The sequence below is a fragment of the Eptatretus burgeri genome, chromosome 7 (genome assembly GCF_056783735.1).
Source record: "Eptatretus burgeri isolate ZD-2024b chromosome 7, Ebu_testis_v1, whole genome shotgun sequence".
Lineage (NCBI taxonomy): Eukaryota > Metazoa > Chordata > Myxini > Myxiniformes > Myxinidae > Eptatretus > Eptatretus burgeri.
In genome coordinates, this window is record NC_140967.1 from 74202949 (window position 1) to 74222446 (window position 19498).

At 43.9% G+C, this 19498-nt stretch overlaps 1 long non-coding RNA gene and 1 pseudogene across 1 annotated transcript in view; one reads left to right on the forward strand and one right to left on the reverse strand.

The window, feature by feature from the left end:
- Nucleotides 1-4607, reverse strand: part of LOC147023548 (uncharacterized) — a 45406-nt gene extending 40799 nt beyond the window's left edge. The window contains exon 1 of the long non-coding RNA XR_015060278.1: nucleotides 4196-4607. This is a non-coding gene — a long non-coding RNA (uncharacterized LOC147023548). The remainder of the gene's footprint in view (nucleotides 1-4195) is intronic.
- An 8720-nt stretch (nucleotides 4608-13327) lies between these two features.
- Nucleotides 13328-18011, forward strand: LOC147023549 (uncharacterized; annotated as a pseudogene).
- Nucleotides 18012-19498: the final 1487 nt, after the last annotated feature.

Consider the following 19498-nt stretch of genomic DNA (forward strand, 5'->3'; position numbering starts at 1 on the left):
AAATGAAAATTGTCACTTTGTGGTTTTAGACAAAATTCTGTGTGCAAGTGCGCTGACGATACTGTCAGTATTACAATGTTCACACTCATAATGGACCTTCCAATGGGAGCATTCAGTGGTTTGGGGAGCACTTCCAAGCACACGGAAGTGTCAAAATCAAAACAAAAGCAACACTGGCCGCCCACCAAGCATTACCAAGTACCAAGGGAACATTGATCTTGTGAGAGATTCTGCTGTCGGAAGTCCTAAGAAATTTAACTGTCTGCCTTCCTGAGAACTGGACACCTCAGCTTCATCTGTGTGATGCATTCTCACTTCTGAACTCAATCTCTACCCCAACATCATATCTGTAACGTATAAACTAACTCTGAATGACATGGCAAGCCGAGTAACAATGTGTGTTTGGTTCAGTGACCAAATGGAAAAGTACCCAAGTTTGACCAACTCCTTGTGGTTCAGTGATTTAGCACATTTCCATTTGAATGGGGCTATCAACAATCACAACATCTTCTGGGGTGCTGAGCCTCCTGCGGAGGAGTCTGAGGTGTCTCTTAAGGGCCTCAAGTCCACTTGCTTCTGTGCAATGAATGCCAGATGGGGTATGCTGGGACCGTATTGGTTCGAGGACGCCAATGGTAAAGGCCCAGTCACACCTTGACGTTTTAGCCAGCTTATGCCGATTTTTGGAAAATTTGTGTAAAACGCTGGTACACGTCGAATACGTTATGGGTAAGTTTTGATAACATTGAGAGCACGCTGAAAAGCACTGCCATACGTCGTAGTACGCTGGCTTTAAACGTTGTACTTTTTGGTTGTCCTCAAACTTTCCATGCTTGAAATTTTAAGACTTATGCCAGCGTATGACTCACACGTTCCGCATAACGCTGGCCATAAGTTGTAGGCACGTTACGCGATCGTTGACACATGTTACTTGTAAGTTACTCATAAGCCGAAACACGTCGAGGTAATGTTTAGCGTACCCGAAACTTATTTCTAACCTATGAGTAACGTGTTGTACGCACGATATGCGAACTTTGGCACATGTCGACAAAAGTTACTTGTAAGGTACTCATAAGTCGAAACACGTCAATGTAATGGTTAGCGTCAGTGTTCCAGACTCCATGGTTTTTTTATTTTTATTTTTTTCTTCGGTATGACGGTGATGTTGACACTTCGATTTGTAGTGCAGTTATAATATAATATAATTAAAAGGCTGCCGCTCACCGATTTAAATCATAACCACACGAGAAATCGAAGTGTCAACATCACCGTCATACCGAAGAAAAAAAAAAACCATGGAGTCTGGAACACTGACGCTAACCATTACCTTGAGTGTTTCGACTTATGAGTAACTTACAAGTAACTTTTGTCGACGTGTGACAACGTTGGCATATCGTGCGTACAACTTATTTCCATCGCATGGGGAACGTGTTTCATACGGCAAGTACGTCGTAAAATGTTTAACACGTTTATAATTACAAGACGTACTCCACTTAATATGACGTATGATAGCGTACTTTAGCGTTCTATTCATGCATACCAAACTTACCCATACCGTATTCGACGTGCGCCAGCGTTTTAGACGCATTTTTCAGAGGTCGGCATACGCTGGCAAGATCGCCAAGGTGTGACTGCGATGTTGACACTTCCATTTCTCCGGTGGTTATGATTTGAATCGTTGTGCGGCAGCCTTTTAATAGGCTATGTCACGTCATTGTCGGCGATACGTGCAGCGCGCTATGCATAAGTTAGACTATCGTTGGGCATAGGTTGTGAACGCCGACAACAGGCTAAGCATTCATTGGTATAAGTTATCTATAAGACAATGAAACGTTCTGTGTCCATTACTAATATGTTATGCATACGACCAACCCGTTATGAATACGTCCGAATTAAAAAAAAAAAAACATCAAAAGTTCAACGTAAGCCAGCGTTTTACATACATTTTGATACGTTGCCATTGCTGGCTAAAACGTCAAGGTGTGACGGCCTTAAGATGGTGACTGTCAATTAGGGTGTTTCACAAAATTTATTTTCACAAAATTTTGCCAGATCGCTTTTTGTCTTGTTCCAATTGGCATTGTAAGCATCTGTACCAAAAATGGAGTCAATTGCTGCACATTTAGGGGTGGCACACTTTTTCACAATGTTGACGTTTTTTCATATTATCAGGAATAATGGCACCAAGAAAGAAATGTAACTTGCTCGAGAAGCCCCCTCTACCTTCCATTTTAGGAGCTCGCCTTCCATCAAAGGAGCAAGTGCTACTCCACCTCCTCTATCACATTGAAGAGGGGAAGGCATTATCAAAGGCCACAACAGCAACAATGGATGAAGTGAAGAAGATATGGGAGAGAGCCAGTTTCCCGACAATGACGGATGCTAATCTTCGAAAAAAGATCAAGAAGCTGTATGCGGAGTACAAGAAACTAATAAAAGAGAAAAACAGAGAGACGGATGGAGCTCTTTTACGTCGTGAAACTTGGCTAGGGGATCTTCAGGACCTCTTCGATATTGCTGCAGCAAACATATTCGACCTGAAGATCCCCGAAGAAGACAAAGAATTTCTAAGGCGCCAAAGAGAAGACCGGATGTCATGCTCTTTCGGATGTGTAGACAAGGTTCAGCAAGGGAAGGATAAGAGAAAGAGGGCAAGAGAAGCTGAGAGAAACGCAAGAGCTGAACACAGTGCAGAAACAATGGCAAAACAGAAGTGTATCCGAGGTACTCACACGCTATCTCGATTGAGGGAAGAAGTTGGACAAGATTCATCAACAGCCTCTGAAGATGGTTCAGATGAAGAGTTCGCTTACAGGGCAACGCCTGCCAAGCCCAACCATATCTCACATGCAGGATTAAAGAAGCGAGGCTCATCTGAAGTACTTGTTGCTTCATTGACAACAGCATGGGACAGAGAGGGTCTATCCAATTGTCAGGCTGCTGCATCATTCATTGTGACAGCAAAGAGCTTGGGACCTGATGTTAGCAATTACTCAGTAAGTTCTGCAATTGTCCATAGAGCTTCGGTTGAGCAATAAAAATTGTGAAAAAGTGTGCCACCCTTTACTGGTGTCCTATTGGATCAATTTTTGGTACAGATGTTCAAAATGTCAATAGGAACAAGGCAAAATGCGATCTGGCAAAATTTGGAAAACTTTTACTGATACCATTATATTGTGAACCACCCTACTGTCAACGGCGAGCGGTACCGCAAAGTCTTACGCCGATTCCATGCTAATCTCACTCAACTACTGTCTCCAAACCAACTCAGACTTTCATGGTTCATGCAGGACGGTGCCCCACCACACACTGCAGGTGAAACCATCGACTTGCTCCACCGGCTGTTTGGAAATCGTGTCATCAGCCTAGCCACAGTGCATGAGCAGGTGCTCCACAGCCCGGATTTGAATCCATTGGATTATATATTTTGGGGTGCTGCCAAAGGTCAACTTTATGCCACCAAACCTCGAACTCTGGCTGTCCTAAAGCAGGAGGTGGAGGACTATTGTCAGGCTACCGCTCCAGCAACTTGAAGATGAGTTGTGGAGCACTTTGGAGTCAGGATAAAACACCAAGAAGGTGATTTGTATTTTACAGTGTTCAAGTATGTAATTCAATTGAACTTTAATAAAGATTTTAACGGTCGGAAAAAAAAGGAATTCTGGAAATTTACTGCCGTTAATGCAGTGTTTTAAACATCCTTATTTAACACGTTACTTTAGTTCTTCATGCCTGGTGTTTGTGTCCTTTATGACATCCTTAAAAACAGTAAGTTTCCTATTTGGAATTATTTTAAATTTTGTTTGATTGCCAGACAGGCAGACAGAGTAAAAAAATTATCTCACTCTCACTGTTAAACTACACGTTCATTTTCCGATTCATGTTCAAAATATAACATTCAATTGAAACCAAGTTGTTCCTCAATCATAAACCGACGTTTGTGGATGGTCAGTTGGACAGACAGACAGAAGTGAACCTATTGCTAAACCTGCTTATCACTTCACTGCCCAGGGTAATAATTGACAGTGCCACCAGGGTCAAAGCAATTGCCACAAAACAAAAATCAACACAAAACTTTGAAACGCAGGAACCCTGTTGCACAACTGGCAGAGGGGATGCAGATATTAATGTCAATTCAATATTAATGTCAACAATATAATGTCAATATTAATGTCAACAACAACAATACGCTTACCTTCTCCTGACTCTGCTTCTTCTTCTTCCTCGATTTTTTCCACAACACTTCCATGACCTAATCTGTTGAAAACTCTCTCAAACATTAATAATAATAACAAAAACGATCTCTTATAATGCTTCATCGTCCTCTCTCACACGTGTGGTACTCTTAACTGTTTCATAATGCACTACTCTTCTGCTATTGAAACAGACTGCTCTCATTTCAACCTCTCCTTCATTCCTTGCCTAAAGAATCCAACTGTAACAGCGTTTCTTTTCTCCCTTCTCTGAATTCGCCTTTATTGCATCCATCAAGAATTGTGTTAAATAGCATCTCTGACCTAAAACTTTTAAAAAACCCAGTTTGCCATGAATGTTCGCTTTCCATCAACCATTGTTTTTTTCCAACTTCAATGCCAACTCACCCCTCTCACCCCTCACTCTCAAAGCAACCATCCCACTCTTCTCCCTCCAAGCCTCCCTCTCACCTCTCAAAAATTCCCCCCTCACCTTTCTTCCATCTTTCATCCCCCTCACTCATCCTTCTCAAAGTTGCCCCCCTCTCATCCACTAAGCTGCCTCTTTCCAGTGCCCTCTCACCTCCATCTCTTCACTCCACCTCCTCAAATCCTCAACTGCCTTCTTCCCCCTCTCTTGTCCCCCTCTCCCCCAGCACCACAGAGCCTTTTCTCCTCCTCATTCGCCCCTCCCCGAGCTATTCTGCAATCCCCCACACTCTTTCAACAACCTTCCGTACCTCCCCCCCTCGTCCTTTGTCCTACCCTCCCCCTCCTCCCACCCCCTGCACCCAAAGCCGACTCCCCTCCCTCTTCATTAAACGTGTGGACCTCAAATATCCGGGCCTTCGCTCAAACCTTTCAGATCTTTCCATACAGGTTGCCACTGACAAACCAGACATAATCTGCCTCACAGAAACTTTCCTCTCCCAAGACGTGTCTGACTCCCAAGTATCTCTCCCCGGTTACTCCCTCTTATGGTATGACAGAGCTGAGCCTCGTCCTGGTGGAGGTGTTGCTCTCTTCATCAAACACTCTTCCTCACTCTCCATGCACTGCTCTCACTCCCCCACACCCCCAGGAATACCTCTGGCTTCGGCTTCCCCTCCACTCCCACCTCATGTTTATATGTGTACTGTACCATCCACCGAACAGTGATGACTCCATCTACACCTCACTATCCGAAAACGTGGACCATCTTCTATCTTCTCATCCAAACTCTCTCTTCCTCTTATGTGGTGACTTCAATTGTCATCACGCCAGTTGACTAGGTGTGGGTAACTCTCTCACCTGTTATGGCACCTCAGCAAAAGCTTTCTGCGACTCATGAGGACTGACTCAATTGGTCAACTTCCCGATCCGGATCTCAACCAATGGTACTCCATCTCTTCTGGATCTGATTTTGACAAATTTCCCTGACAATATCTGCTGCTCTTCCTTCGCTCCAATCGGTTCTTCTGACCACATCCTTGTCAAAGTGGACATCTCTCTGGCTGTTATCAGAGAACCACCTCACCACCGTCGAATCTGGCATTTCACTCAAGCCGACTGGCAGGGTCTCCGAGCAGCCATCAAACTTACAGACTGGTCTCCTATCACTACTTTCTCAAACATCAACTCATCCTGGGAATTCTTTCAAAGAAACTTGCTCTCCCTCATGCACAGATTTATCCCCTCTCGTGTTCATTTGTCCTACCCTTCCTCCCCCCCTTGGTTTACTGAAGCTTGTGGCGAGGCAGTTGTCCTGAAACAACTTGCCTTTGCTTCATGGAAAGCAAACCCAACTGAGGGCAATCTCAGTTCCTTCCACAAAGCTCGGAACAAGTGTGTATCTACCCTCAGGAGAGCCAGAAAACAACATCTTTCTCATCTCAAGTCTGAACTCTCAAACCTCTCTCCCTCCTCAAAATCCTGGTGGCGTTTAATCAAATCTGTTTCTGGTGTATGTTCCCCCCTCCATCCCCTCCCTTACCTCAAATGGCCACACTGCTGATACCACACGTGATAAAGCTGAATGTCTAAACTCGGTGTTTGCAGCTAAATCTTGTGTCCTAAACCCATCACTTTCTCTACCCACTTTACTCAGTCGCACCCAACTGTCCCTGGACTCTGTGTCCTTTTCTCCTGACAAGGTGGAGAGCTTGCTTTCAAACCTCGAGTCAGATTCTGCAACCGGCCCAGACGGCATCAGCCCACGTGTCCTCAAAGCCTGCTCTTCTGCTCTTGCTCACCCTCTCTCTGTTCTATTCACCCTCTCATTTGCCCAAGGTCATCTGCCATCTGCTTGGAAATCTGCTAACATCACTGCCCTGCATAAAAAAGGTGCAAAAACAGATCCCTGTAACTACAGACCAATCAGCCTTCTCCCAATCATCAGCAAGGTTATGGAATCCATCATCGCTTCAGACATGAAATCCTTCCTCTTCTCCAATGGCTTGATTTCCAATCATCAATTTGGTTTCAGACCAGGTCACTCTACCCTGGATATGCTGCTTCTGCTCTCCCATCAATGGATGGAGGTCCTCAATGCCAGATAGGAAATCCGAGCCGTATCCCTGGACATATCACGTGCTTTTGACACAGTCTGGCACCCTGTACTACTCACCAAACTCTCTTCCTATGGTACTCAAGGCCATCTCCACTCATGGCTCGCAGACTTCCTCTCCTGTCGCAGTCAACGTGTGGCCCTAAATGGAGTTCTTTCATCCCCTCTTCCTGTGCAGGCTGGGGTTCCTCAAGGTAGCGTTCTGGGCCCTGTTCTTTTTCTGGTTTTCATCAATGATCTCTCTGACTCTCTGGAAAATCCTCCATTTCTCTTTGCCGATGACTCCACCCTCTGCCGTACTATCTGTCATCCCTCAGACCGGCAAGCAGCAGCTTCTTCGCTCACTGCAGATCTGGATGAAATCACAAACTGGTCCAACACGTGGAACATGTCTTTCAATCCAGACAAATCTCTCACTCTCACTATGTCTCTTCAAAAGGACCGTTTAGAACCCCCCCCCCCCATCCACTTTCTCAACAATCCTCTGGAAGAAGTCTTTTCTTTCAAGCTTCTGGGTCTCAATATCTGCCATGACCTTTCCTGGGAAAGCCACATTTCAAACCTCTCCTCCAAAGTCAGTCGCCGACTGGGAATCCTCTGTCGTGCAAAGTCCTTCCTCCGCCCTCTTGAGCTCCTGACCACTTACAAAGATTTTGTCCGTAGCCTGATGGAGTACTGCTCTACCCTCTGGGCTGGTACTCCTGCCTCCCATCTTTCTCGCGTTCACGCTGTCGAAACCAGGGCATTTAGGATCATCGGCATCTCCCACAATGAAGCTGAGTCTTTGGGCCTCTCACTCAATCACCGCAAGTTGGTCGGTGGTCTTTCTATTTTCTACCCTCTCCTCTCCAGCCTTCCCCCCCTGCTCTCTCTGCGATTTGTCCCCACCACATTTCCACAGGGCGCTCAAGGTCTGCCAACCCCTTCTGGTAAAACTACCAAAATCACGAATCACTGCTCACCTTCACTCTTTCATTCCTCTTTTTTCCCACCTTTGGAATATACTCCCTCACTCTATTCTTTCCCATTCTTCCTTCCAGGCTTTCAAAACAGCTGTTCAGCACCACCTCTTATCATCCCCCATCCAAATCCTTGATCTTTTCTACCCCCGATAATCCACCCCAGCCCACTTCCTTCAATTCCCCTGCTTTCCTTCCTGAAAGTCCCTGTAATGTCCATCTTCTCTTCCCCATGTTCCCCGTCCCATCCCTCTCCCTTCAACAGATCTCCTAATGTGTCTGTTCCCCACTGTTTTGTCCCTCCCACTCCCACCCCTCTTGTCTCATGTCCCCTTGCTGTGCATTGTGTGTTAGCTCTCATACGAGCCTCGACAAGATATACAAAAAAAAAATTCAAGTCCTACCAAAGACTTTAAAAATAGCACCGCAAAGCGGGCGTAACCCCTCAGCCCCTTGACGCAAACCAATTTCAAGATGGTGGCCATATTGAAAATCGCAGCACGCCCATTTTCGAAAGGAACCTTCCTCTACTCAACCCCAACACACCCTGCAAAAATGGATTTAATCGGACAAGGTGTTCTCAAAATCGACGGAAACTAATTTCAAGATGGCTGCCATGGAGGCCACATTGAAAATCGCAGCGCGCCCATTTTCGAAAGGAACCTTCCTCTACTCAACCCCAACACACCCTGCAAAAATGGATTTAATCGGACAAGGCGTTCTCCTCGAAATCGACGGAAACCAAAAGTTGACAGACGGACGGACACCCGCCCGGACAAGATGGCTGCCATGGAGGCCACATTGAAAATCGCAGCGCGCCCATTTTCGAAAGGAACCTTCCTCTACTCAACCCCAACATACCCAGCAAAAATGGATTTAATCGGACAAGGCGTTCTCCTTGAAATCGATGGAAACCAATTTCAAGATGGCTGCCATGGAGGCCACATTGAAAATCGCAGCATGCCCATTTTCGAAAGGAACCTTCCTCTACTCAACCCCAACATACCCTGCTAAAATGGATTTAATCGGACAAGGCGTTCTCCTCGAAATTGACGGAAACCAAAAATTGACAGACGGACGGACGCCCGCCCGGACAACGCCTATGACGACAATACCCCTTATCAAATTCGGGCTGAGGGGTAAAAATCACATGTTCTGCTTCCTTGCTTGATCCTCACCATTTGGAAAGGATAGAACACAGACAAACAACCATATGTTGGTAATAACAGCATGGGCTTTGATGGGCAAAATAGCCTCCTTCTGCATCGAAGTTCCTCATAAGGGAACATATTATTGTTATTATTACAACTATAGTTGCTCAAAGCAGTTGTACATGATGAAGTTGCCCAATTTGGTTAAGCAACTTTTTGATGAGGTTTGGACACAGCTGAAAAGCACCTCTGCTAATATAATAACTTGTTTCACATCTCAAACCACCAACTCAATAGCATTTATTAACTCTGTGATCATTGGGGTAAATGAGGTTTTGAACGAGTATAATCTTTATTCAATACTGTTGTGATATTACATATATACTTACAGGATGCAAAAACAAAATGTTACTTTAGTTGAATCAAATAAAGGTTTGGGGACTTGTGTGATAAAGATAAAGTGCCGAGAGAAAGTCTAATGTAAAGAAAGTCTAAATGGGCAAATAATGTAAAATTAAGTAAAGAAGCCTAAATTTGGTCGTTAGACAATTCGAGGTCTTTGTAGGTGTGAAAACACGATTAAGGCTACACCTTACAGGCTTACATTATGAAATGGGCATTCGACGAACGTCAAGGTGAATGTGAATATCCACAACCGAGGGCGGTACAGTGCCTGTAGAAAGTCTGCATCCCCTTTCAAATTTTTCACCTGTTGTTGCCTTGTAACCTGGAATTAAATTTCATTAAATCAGACTTTTTCCACCTTTATTTGCACATCATAACCCACAATTTCCAAGTGAAAAACAAATTCTACAAATTTCAGAAAATTAATTAAAAATACAAAACAAGAATATCTTGGTTGGATATGTGTCCACCAACCACCTTATAATAGCAATGGTAAATTAGCTCAGGTGTAACCAATCATCTTCAAAATCACGCACCAAATTAATTGGCCTCCACCTGTGTTAAATTGGAGTGATTCTGATCATGTCAGAATAAAATCAGCTGTTCCTGGAGATTTCTGCTGCTAGGTAGTGCATTTCACAGCAAAGACTCAACCATGCAGAGCACCAAGGAGCTTTCAAAAGACCTTTTGAATGAAGTTGTGGAAAGCCACAGATCAGTAGATGGGTATAAAACTATCTCAATGGCCTTGAATATCCATTGGCCCACAGTCAAGGTGATCATTAAGAAGGGGAAGGCGTATGGCACCATCAAGACCCTGCCTCGATCAGGCCACCCTTCCAAACTGAATGACCAAACAAGGAGACTGATCAGAGAGGCCACCAAGACACCAATGGAATTTTGAAAGGGCTCCTTGCCTTTATAGCAAAGACTGGTCACTGTGTGCATGTGACATCAATATCCCAAGCACTCCACAAGTCAAGCCTGCATGGGAGGGTGGCAAGAATGAAGCCATTACTCAAAAAAAAATCCCACCATGAGTCCCGTTTGAGGTATGCAAATTTCTGAATCAAAGATTCAATCAAAGATTCAATCAAAGGTCTGTAATCAAAGATTCTGAAGCTATGTGGCAAAATGTTTTGGGGTCTGACAAAACCAAGATGGAAGTTTTTGGCCGAAATGTAAAACGTTACATTTGGCACAAACCCAACACAGCACATCTCCCAAAGATCACCATCCCTACTGTGAACCATGGTGGTGGCAGCATCATGTTATGGAGATGTTTCTCATCAGCAAAGACTGGGGCACTTGTCAGGATAGAAGGAAAATGTATGGAGCAAAGTGCAGAAAAATTTGCAAGGAAAACCTGCTGCCCTCTGTAAGAAAGCTAAAATTTGGATGTAAGATCACCTTTCAACATGACAATAACCCGAAGCACACAACCAAAGCTACACTGGAGTTTCTAAGGAACAAAAAGTTAAATGTCCTTGAGTGGCTCAGTCAGAGCCCCGACCTAAATCCAATGGAAAATCTGTGGCATGACTTGGAGATTGCTGTTCATCATTGTTTCCCACACAACTTGACTGAGCTTGAACAGTTTTGTCAAGAAGAATTGGCAAATATTGCCCAATCAGGGTGTGCAAAGTTGGTAGAGACCTATCACAACAGACTTACAGCAAATCTGTATTTGCTCTCTAAGTGCTTCCACCAAGTATTAACTCATGGGGGGGGGGGGGGGGGTGGACACTCATCCAACCAAGATATTCTGGCTTTGCATTTTTACGTAATTTTCTGAAATTTGTAGAATTTGTTTTTGTCTTGGAAGTTGTGGGTTACGTTGTGTAAATAAAGGTGGAAAAAGTCTTAATTAATGCAATTTAATTCTAGGCGATCAGGTTACAAAAGGTGAAAATGTTGAAAGGGGATGCAGACTTTCTACAGGCACTATACCGCCCTTGGTCCTGGTTATTCGCATTCACCTTGACGTTTGTCGAATGCCCATTCCATAATGCAAACCTGTAAAGTGTAGCCTTAAACGTGTTTTCACACCGACAAGGACCTCGAATTGTCGAACGTTCAATTTAGGCTTCTATACTTCATTTTACATTATTTGATTGTTTCACAGTGCAGTTATATAGAATAATCATGAGAAGATATCCAGTGGTGTGAACGATTCACCCCCAAAGTGCTCAGCTATTTTACTCGTAAAAGTGATCGAAGTGTATATCAAACAAACCAAGGAGTTGATACTCTCGGTCCCCTGCCTTTTGCGTGGTATGAGGAATAGATCTGTGTAATATGAAAGCTAAATCTTGAACGGTTTTTGAAATATCACATACACAAAAGTGCTTGGACAAATGACCAGTCGGTCGGTCAGAGCTCATTTTAATGTCCCCTGCTCAAACCTTGTTGGAGGAGTGGGAGACAATAAATAATCAAAACGTTAGCAAATATAAATAATAACTAGAAATGAGAATCCTCCAAAGGACTGTATATTCCGTTGAGCAATTCAATCCATTCGGGTAAAAAAAAAAAAGCACTCAACATGGAGACATCGAGAAAGCACACCTTCCAGAAATGATGTAACAAATGCAACACCATTCAAAAATGTACTGAAGAGAGTAAGGTGAGGAATATTCTACCAGAAATTGAAGGTGGTATCAGAATAAGAAGTGAAAAATGAGAGAATGATTGATGCCACCGATTATGGCTTTTTATGACAACTCGACCATGCAGTAGAGTCTGAGGTTTATACCACCTGGAATGGTTTGAGAAAACTACAGAATTGAATATGTCTTGCTGCACAATGGAATGTTAAGGGACGGAAGGGTGCCTGGTGCAGTGAAAGGGAAGAGGCTATTACTTTGGTGACATTTTCTGGATGAAAAGATTCCAACTGGAAAGGAACATGATGTTAAAACCTTCAGCAGATGTTGTAACGTGCCACTTTCAGATAGGAAACATGGCCTGGAAATTTGAGGAGAATCATTAAATGCGTCCTACCATGCACGTGGGCTGTTACGATGGCCTAGAGGTGTGCATGCTCACCTTTAAGATGCCTAGCCTGGGTTTGAATCTCGGCCCAGATATAATCTGTCATCCTGGTGATATGAACTCTCAAGCAGGTGATTCATCAATGTGTGTGTGTGTGCCATCCTTCGGTTGCACATTATTCCTCTGCATCTCATCTGCCAGCATTAGTTGATGGATGTTAAAGATCCCATGGTGTTCTTTGTGAAGAGTGTGTGAGCTATTGCCAGCACAAATTCCAAATTCCTCCTGACTTCCTGCATCAGAGTGGTGACCTATCCAGGATGTGCTCCCTAGCCAATTAAACTAACTCAGCAGCCCTATGCACCTGATGGCACGAGAAGGATTGGTGTCATGTGCCAATTCCTCACTCACAATTGTAGGCTTTTTATGGTAAAAGCTCAAAGTTGTCTCTTCAAATGAGGGCATTATCAGAGGAATACAAGGTTCCTAGCTAAGGTAATGCTTTAGTACTTGTTGCATAACATTACCAATTATGTTGTGTGAGACAAAGGTGAAAAAACAACTGGTAGGAAATGGAAATCCATCAAAGCAGTGAGAAAGGGCTTGGATATACAAAGCAAAGATTTTGGTTTCAATGAAAAATGATGTAAGGACAACTTTGATCAAGGTTGAGAAAAATTTATGTCTCTCTCCATTAATTATGCTTCAATTTAAACAAAAATATTAATGTATTCTACATCACTATATAACTGGTTGAGAGGCAGGATAGCGGAGAAGTATGCACACTCTCCTCTGAGCCATCTAACCCTGGTTCCAATCTTGACCCAGGTATTAACAGTCATCCTGGTGTTTCACCAGCAGGATGATTGGTGTCATGGAGGATGATGGAGGATGGAGGATGGAGGATGATGGAGGATGGAGGATGAAAACCCAGGATGGAGAGAATTGAGATGTACGAGGAAGTCAGTGCATGTAGTATGAGTATTGAAGATTGCAAATGTGTCGTCCACATATCGGTAGTATACCGGAGGTCCAACGTTCATTTCATGGACCACATGTTTCTCATGAAAGCTGACGAAAATGTTTGCGAGTGGTGGACCTAATGGTGATCCCATCACTACTCCGTCTACTTACGTATACATGTTGTCATTGAAGCTGAACTCCATTGCTCATGTTGCCGCATTCATGAGTTCCACAAAGAACGACCGCTTCAGAGATACAGGGTGGTTCAAGGTTGCTATGAAACAGCGATGCCGTACACATATCAATGGTTTCTTGGAGAGGAATGTTCGTGAACAGACTGGATATGTCAAAGGAATACATGGTCACAGCATTCTGGTCCCGCTCCAATTCACACATGGTTTTAGCACACGTGAATGAATCTTTGATTGCATACTCTGAGAATTCCTCGAGAACAGGTTGCAATAATTTACTCAACCACTTGGAGAGTTTATGTTGTGCAGAACCATTCATAGATAGTATTGGACAGAGTGGGACGCCTTCTTTATGAATTTTGGGAACCCATGCATCCGAGGATGCTGTAAACAATGTGGAGGATGCTGTGAACTGGCGAGAAGAGCTTGGAAGGAGTCGCTTTATTTATATAATCCTTGCCACCTGGGTTTGATTATGTGAGAGCTCATTGGTTATTCCCTCCATTCACAGGTGAGAGATGTGGGTGGTCTTCGTTTTTCATTTATATGTTGACTGCTTTTGACATTTACACATGGTACATGCTTGAGAGCCTCGTTGGTATGCATTTTTGTTTGTGCTGTCGCTGATGATTTGCCAACAAATGATGAAACCGTCCGGCAGCTGATGGGGTGTGTGGCATTGCGATTCTCATGTGTGTACTATTTGTGAACGTCTTTACAGCTGTGGAGGAACTTTGGGAAAGGCTTTGAAACAGCAAAGGGCATACCTTGGGTAGCCTTTCATGGTTGGTTTATGCAGCTTTTTTTACTCGAAGAGCCTGGGAGGAGTCGATTCATATATATATATATATATATATATATATATATATATATATATATATATATATATATATATATATATATATATATATATATATATATATATATATATATATATATATATATATATATATATATATATTTATATATATATTCCGGGTGAAGTGGCGTGTGCCTGTAATCTGGCTACTCGGAAGCTTGGGTTGGAGGATCGCTTGAGGACAGGCGCTCTGCGCTGGGCCATGCTATGAGAGGGTGTAGGGCAGCCTGGAATCATGGTGAAACCCAATCCTCATCCCTGTGTCATAAGACGCGACCAGGGTTGCGTCAGGAAGCGTATCCGGCGTAAAACCTATGCCAAATCAGTATGCGGATCATAACGGATGATCCTCTGTGGCGACCCCTAACAGGAGCAGCCGAAAGAAGAAGAAGATAGATATATATATATATATATATATATATATATATATATATATATATATATATATATACATATATACACACACATATGTATGTTCTGGTGTGTTTTTTTTATCTCCTGTAATGTTACGTTTCAATCGTGCAGCCTCATAAGCATGCCATTCTGAAGCTTGGCCTAGTGTCAGGTGTGCTTATATCTTCTTTGTTTATTAGACATCCTACAGATGTAAATGAACCCTCATTTTACTCTGCACATGTTGTAAAGATAGAATCCCATAGTAAAGATAGAATTGTATGGTAGAGCATGGTCCGTGGACGAGTAGGAGACATCTCAATGTAATTTAAGTCGGGAAAACTTTGAGCTTAAGTTGTTACATGTCACCACATGGGGGGTGGTGGGTGTGAACTTGGTAGGGTCTTAGGCTAGTTCTCCCAATATGTGATTGCCCCCGTCACCTTTTCCAACATTTTTGCATTTCCAAAGCCGGCCATAAAAAGACCACGTTTTACAACAACAACAATTACAATGACTGACCTGGCTGCCGACGTAGGCTAAACATAATCGGCAGGCTAAACCCCGACCCCAGGAAACGTAACTGGCAGGCCACACCCCAAGGTCCATGATTGGTAAGTGTGACGTCAGAGGGAGGATGATCGAGAGGAGACGGCGGTCAGAACACAGAGGGTCTCTCTTTCTTCTCCTCAGCATAGACGAGACAGCTACACATTCTCATGTTAGTCTGGTGCAAATTGGCTTGCGTGCAAGAGCAAGATGCTGGCCATTGACTGTTCAGCTGGGTCATGAAGTTTGTGCGTTTTGGGAGGAGAGAAAGAGAAGAAGAGGATTGCGTCTCTCAGGTTGAACTCAGCAGTATCCCTTGTTGGAGGATCGAAGAGGAAGGCCGCATCATTTTCTGTGAGTGGGCCTGGTGATGTGAGAAGGAGCTTTAACAACGGCTGGTGGGCCCATGACGTTGAAGACGGTCGACGAATTACCTCACGTCTGTGACTGTGAGGTGCGATTTGGCGCCATTTTGCTGTGTGTTTCCTGAGCGTTGACTACATGGTTCCAGCGATCGCCAGGCTTCTAAAAGATCGTATCTGGACAAAAAAGCTGAGTGCCACCATAAAGGGAGGATTTTCTTTTATTTTCATCTTTCCCTTTGTCTGATTTTTGTGACTGAATAGAGACATCTCAAATTTGAATTTAGTTTTACCTCACCTTTCAATACCTCCCGATTGATTTATTTTCATTTTAAATCTTTGATTTATTTTTATTAAACCAACATTTGTTGAATTTACTTGTGTTTGTATATTTGTGGTGGGCTTGAGGATAAAGACGTGTGCTCCCGTTTTGGTGAACACCATCGTTGTTTCTCATCCTGGATGAACCCATAATCTCCAAGGATCTCAGCTGTTCGACTCTGAATGAAAACCATTTGGCTGTCTTTTCAGGTTGGTGTTAATCGGCCTGAACACAACAACTGGTGTCTGAGCAGGATTTTTCGAACCCCCCCCCCACCACCACCTGACCTCCGCACTCGAAATTTGCTGTCAGAAGTGTGGGATATTCGAACCGCTCACAAATTGGTGTCGGGAGAAAAATTTTAAATCTGCTCCGGTAGTCGCAAGCACAAATTGTTGGCTCGGCGCGATTGGAAAATAAAATTTGGGCAATCACCGCCTCTTTGGGGGAAGTGATTAGTAGAGCCGAGGAATTTTAAATTATCGTTGATTTGGACAGGGAATGTGGCTAATTGCGGCGTGCTTGGAAACTTAAAGCTGTTGGATGAAGGATGAAGGAAGTGAGCTGGGGTTAGAGTTGTTTGAGCACGATAGGATAGAAGCTTGCCCCCATCCCGAGCGTCAGTTCCCCCTCCCCCACAGTGGCAGAGAATGAGACGCAGGGAGCGGATGAGAGGACTCTCTAACTCATGTTACAACAATTAATGAATAAACAAAGTAAAAAAAATGAATAAACAAATGCATGAATTGGTGGAATGAATGAATAAACAACGTGACCAAATTAAAGAAATGGAGAGTAATATGAGGGGAATGAGTGATAAAAAGAACGAAATTAAGGAGGGAATAACATAGGACCTGGGGGGGATAAATTGATGGAATAGAGAAAAGAATGAAACAAGTGGAGGGCAAACTGGGAAATTTGAGACGGAATTGGTGACTCATTTTGGGGAAATGGAGAGAAAAATGGCATCAGAATGTAAGTATAAACAGGAAGAAATTGTAGGGAAAATAGAAGAGGGATAAATCCCAGGCTGTCCAAATGGGGGAAAAGTTGGAAGGAGAAATTAAGTCAACAAATCAAAGAATTGACAAAGTAAAAGAGGACCTGGATGGCTATCGTGCCCGTGTGGATGCCAGGATGCGTCAACAAATAGAAGAGTGGGGTTGTGTTCAGCATCAGGCGGTGGTTTGACTGAGGAGGTGAAAAAAGTCAAAAGTCCATGGAACAAAACAAGAGCGAGTGTTAATTGATAAAGGTCCACGGGGGGCCTTAATTGACCGGGGAAAGGACGGATGAGATGTTACAAGAGCGGCTGAGCACCTTGGACAATACCATCAAGGGAGAGATTGCTTGCGTCCAACAGAGTCTGCGAGATGAGGTGAGCTAGTCCGTTAAGCATCTCCAGTGCAAAATAAAAGTGACCCAGGGGACCCTCACCACGAGCCACATTAGGCACCGGAGGCTCCAAAATTGAATACCCAGCTGGGGGGAGGGGGTATTTTGGCCCTGGGCTGGATTTGAATATAGAGAAGAAGTGGAGGAGAGCCTCGGGAAAAACCATCCCCCTTGTACATCAGGTAGTTTAGAGCCTTTCCTGATGCAATTTGAATCCGTGTACCAGCTCAATGGTTGGGGAGAGCATGAACGCATGGGGAATCTGGTGGCAACACAGTGGGGGCCAGCTGCAGCCATCTTAAACGTGGTCCCAGAGGGAATATGGACCAGTAAGGATATTTGCGATGCCTTGAACCATAGGTTTGGGACGGGTGCAAGGTGCGACTTGGTCTGGGCCCAGCTGCTGCATCGTGGACCGAAACCTGGTGAAACATTGCCAGAGCTGGCCCAGGATATATACCAATATGTGAAGATTGCATGCAGGGACCTACCAGCAGAGGCCTGGGATAAGCTGGCAATACAATAATTTATGGCTGCTCTTCCTGGTCCCAAGGTTCAAACTCTAGTCGAGTTGCAGGACCCGGCCATGGTGCACTGAGCGGCGGAGTGCATTGTGAGACTGACCTTTTTAAGGAAGTCAGACCACATACCAGAGAGGTTGCCTGTGATGGTATGACAGGTGGAGATACGGGATCAGGAAGAGAATCAGGAGGAATCGGGCATTACCTGAATGCCAAGGGAGATTTACCATACTTATTACCATACATACTGGAATTGCCATATATTTATTAACTTAAAACTTTCCGGACTTAGAGCAAAGTTGGAAGATTTGTGTCATCTACTAGAGTTGAACTGACAATTTGGAATTTGAACAATACAAGGGATTTTTTAAAAAAGAAAGAAAGCAAGCATTTTATTAATATAAAGAAATTGTATTTTCAATCATTTACATACTATTGTCAATGGAATGTTAACTTAAAATGAAAAAAAAACAAAAAAACATTACTTTAGTAGGTAGCAGTATCGAGAGAGCTTAAATGTTTCAAAGATCAGCAGGGAAATTGCCCAACCACCAACAATACAACTTTTAAAACCACATTAATACTGTTTATGTGTCACGTAAACCAGGGTCAGGAACATGAAGAGTAACACAACAGAGTCCAGGTATGAGGATGATGAGCAGTGTTCATTCAGTGATAGGGTTTTTACAACAATCACCTCCCTTGCATTTGTAGTACTTGCAACACTCGATCCCAGCTACCCTGCAGGAACACCCATTTTTGCGAGCACACTTGCCACATGTGCAGGAATTTGGCAGGTCTTTGGGTTTGGAGATCACAATGTCAGGGACTAGTAAACTGCCCCTTCTTACAAACCCATAAGACTCGGCATTCATAATCAGGGTGGCATCTCTAAATGGGGCTTGGACCCACAGCTGCTGTTGGTAATAGCCTCTATGGATATGTTTCCTTGCATTAGTTGAGGTGCAAGTGGTTCTCTCAAAGTCCATCTTGAGGGCATTGCTTTCAAATGCAGTGAGACGCAGGTCGTCAAATGTCTCCAGGTCTGTTGATGGTTTGAGACACTTGACCAAGAATGTCTCTGCCATCTGTATTGCACTTTCTGCGAGCTGGGGACAGTCAAAATTCAGGATCAGAGAGGAATTTCCTGGTTTGCGGACAGCATTCAGGGCTGCAAGTTTAGTTGATATCTTGCTGGTTGTATCGCACCCAGTCAGCGCATGGAGTGCTGGGAGACACTTTGTGAGCTCGTCTCCCAGTGCTATGCAGATATCGTGGAGTGGTAATATTGATCTTTTCACTCCTGAGTTGCGGACGAGCCAAAGCTCTTGGAGGCCAAGATCTCTCCAATTGACTGTGATCTGGTATAACAGGCACACAAAGACATCTGTGTCACCTGATAACAGTGTCATGGATGTAGGTCCTGACCGGTGACTTAGAATGTCCTGCACATGGAACATCATCCTGTCATCAGCTTCCTTGTGTGTGCAGTTGAGCCGAGGGAATGTAGAAGCACACCCAGCTGACACCATCCATGCCTGTGGTGATATACCGAGGTATAGAGGTTTGGTTCCGTGATAATTGGTGGTGAGCCACTCAACATAGAATGCCTGGAAAGCAGTTTTGCTGATGGAATATGACAAAAGTTCTCGAATACCACTGGAACATTTTGGTTTGGTGATATCACATCAAGGAC